The following is a 2864-nucleotide window of genomic DNA, read 5'->3' on the forward strand; positions in this document are numbered from 1 at the left end:
TATATGGATCGGAGTGTCACGTTCCGACACCAGGATAGTAGTAGTGGAGCGGAGTGTCACGTACCGACACAAGAGGAATAAAGATAATGAATCTTGAGGATAGAGTTTGCTTGTATTGGGAGTTGAAATGGAAACTCTAGTTTTCTTTAAACTTGAGTAGGAACATTATTTTGAAGACGGGGCATTAATGCTTGTGGAGGGACTAATGGAAAATATTTTCTGTTGAACAAAAGAGCTACCTTTTAAGGCTAAGGCTTTAAGTCTAATAATTCGAGTGTAGTGTCATGTCCCGCCACTAGACCAATAAAATTTTGCATCTGGAGTGGCGTAGAAGACTCCAGAATTATTGAGAGGCTTGTGGAGAATTCTAGAACTCCCTAGACAAGTAAAAAATGGTTTAGAATTTCCAAAAGTATGTTGAATTATCTAGAAAGGGGACCAAAGAGTAAATATTTTAGGAATTTGTAAAGTAAATATTAATTTTACTTTAGTACCTACTAAGTAGTATAAATGGAGGTGCCCCTCATTTTGCAAGACATCACTCAAATTGTAAAGCATTATTCAGTACAAAAAAAACAGTGTTTAGCAACGGCAACAATCATTCATTATATGAAGAAAATCCTTCCCTAATCACGATTAGCGACAGATTAGCTACGGAATATTGATTTTTGCTATTACGCTCGTCAGTAAGATCTTAATGACGAAAAATGAGTTCCTTCACAAGTTTGGTGACGTCTTAGTAACGAATTACTTCCGTCATTATATTTTAGAAAAGGAATGATTCGTCATTATATTTATATAATTTTGTTGCTAATTTCATAATTCTATGACGAAAAATGATGTTTCGTCTCAATTTTAGTGACGTCAAAGTGACGAAACGTTTCCGTCGCCACATGTTAGCAACGAAAAGATTCGACAATATATTTATATAGTTTTGTTGCTAATTTCATAATTCATTTCGTTATTTTTGATAAATTGACAGAAAAATTTCCGTCGCAAGATATTTTGTAACACCATATTAGGCCTTTAATAATTCGTCGTTGATCTGTCGCCAACATTATTTTTACAGCAACGACCAAATAGTCGCTAAATCTGTTGCTAAAATTGTTCTTATGCACTGGTTGAAATATATTAAATTAAAATTACTAAATACTCCAAAATTAACAAACCTTCATATAATATAATACCCATAGACGATTCATAATATATAAATACAAAACTCTAAAAAACATATTTATGGTTGAAAATATACAAAGAAAACTATAAAGTACTCTTAAATTAACCCATGTTTATCAAAATATTACTACGCGCAATTTCTAGTTTCCAAAAAGTGTGATAACATCAAAAATTGAAGCTCTGGAGGTATCAACTTGAAATAGAGGTATCAACCTCATCCACATTACAAGCAGGAGGCATGGGCGCCGCAGATGATGGATTGCCGAATGGAGTAATCGATGCTTTCACATGCTCAAAAATAATAGGAACAAGATGACTAGTTAGTGCAGACATCATTTTCTTTATAAACTCATCCATTTTTGTTGTCGATGTTTATTGATAAAATGGATGTGTTAATGATGATGACCCACAAAGTTTCTGCCCATAGTAATTTTTTGCTTTAGATCCAAGACCGTAGATTCTTCTTTTCTTTTCTCCTCTCGTAGCTTGGTAATATGCTTCATATTGATCAATATCAGTTTCAGACAATGTTTTTTCCATTAATATTTCATTATATTTTTACTATTATGAGTAGAGAAAATGAGAAACCATTAATGATACGGAACAAAACAAATTTTGAAGGAAAATGCTGAAAATACACAAAGTCATGCTCAGTACAGAGTAGAGAGTGGCAGAGACAATAAGAATAAAGATGTACGTTTCAGTTAAGTTTGGTACTATTCCATATGTTCTTTCAATATACCAGCTACTCTTTACAAAGATAAAGTAGTATATGTTAGTACAGGATTAGGCATCCCTTTGAAACTTAGCAAACTGATAGAAATAAAATACTTCACAAGTTTACTAGAATGGAATTCATAGATGTGTACACCATTTGTCTAGTGTAGCAGTTGTTGTGTCTGTAGTAATAAATAGTGGATAGCGAAGTAATTGCTAACAGCATCCACCCCTAGAGAAGATCATATCAAGATGAGCTATCTCTTATTACAGTAGGTGTCCAGTAGAAGTGCAATAGTTTTAAGCATGAGTTTGTGTTTTTAGCAACATAATGTTATACCCACACCAGTAAAAGTAGTTCCCTAGAGTATTAGTGTACCACCCCATAGCCAAAATTGACCAAAAATCAGTTTTTTAAGAAGAATCTACTGGTGCAACCAATGGTGTCATCGACGGTCCATAGGACAGACGACGGTCCATCCTGCACAACCATCAATGCGATCAGAAACTCTCAAAAATTATGTCGGGAAAAATTGGCTAAGACGTGATAGACGGAAGGACCGACGGTCCGTAGGTCAAACGACTGTCACGACCCAAAACGGGTCGCGAGTGGCACCCACACTTAACCTACTATGTGAGCGAACCAACCAATCTAAACCCCAACATTTCAACAATAAATAACAAAATATAATGCGGAAGACTTTAACTCATTAATGGAAATCGATTAAATAACTCATAAAAACTCAATACTATTTATTCCCAAAACCTGGAAGTCATCACCACAAGAACATCTACCCTCAAATTACTAATCTAAGAGTATCTAAGACGCTAAAATAATTAAAAAGCTAGTCCATGCCGGAATCTCAAGGCATCAAGACATGAAGAGGAAGATCCAGTCCAAGCTAGAAGCAATAGCTCACCCTGAAATCTGGCTTGATGAAGACTGGCTAGAGTTGCGGTTGAGTTGAAGA

The 2864-nt window shown here is 34.9% G+C and overlaps 1 long non-coding RNA gene across 7 annotated transcripts in view; it reads right to left on the bottom strand.

Annotated features, from left to right (window-relative positions):
- Window positions 1–1247: 1247 nt before the first annotated feature.
- The window catches only part of LOC114074477, a 21258-nt gene continuing 19641 nt past the window's right edge, over window positions 1248–2864 (bottom strand). For all 7 annotated transcript variants that reach the window (XR_003574887.1, XR_003574884.1, XR_003574885.1 and 4 more), the window contains one exon: window positions 1248–1673. This is a non-coding gene — a long non-coding RNA (uncharacterized LOC114074477). The remainder of the gene's footprint in view (window positions 1674–2864) is intronic.

This window comes from Solanum pennellii, chromosome 10 (assembly GCF_001406875.1).
Source record: "Solanum pennellii chromosome 10, SPENNV200".
In the NCBI taxonomy this organism is placed as follows: Eukaryota; Viridiplantae; Streptophyta; class Magnoliopsida; order Solanales; family Solanaceae; genus Solanum; species Solanum pennellii.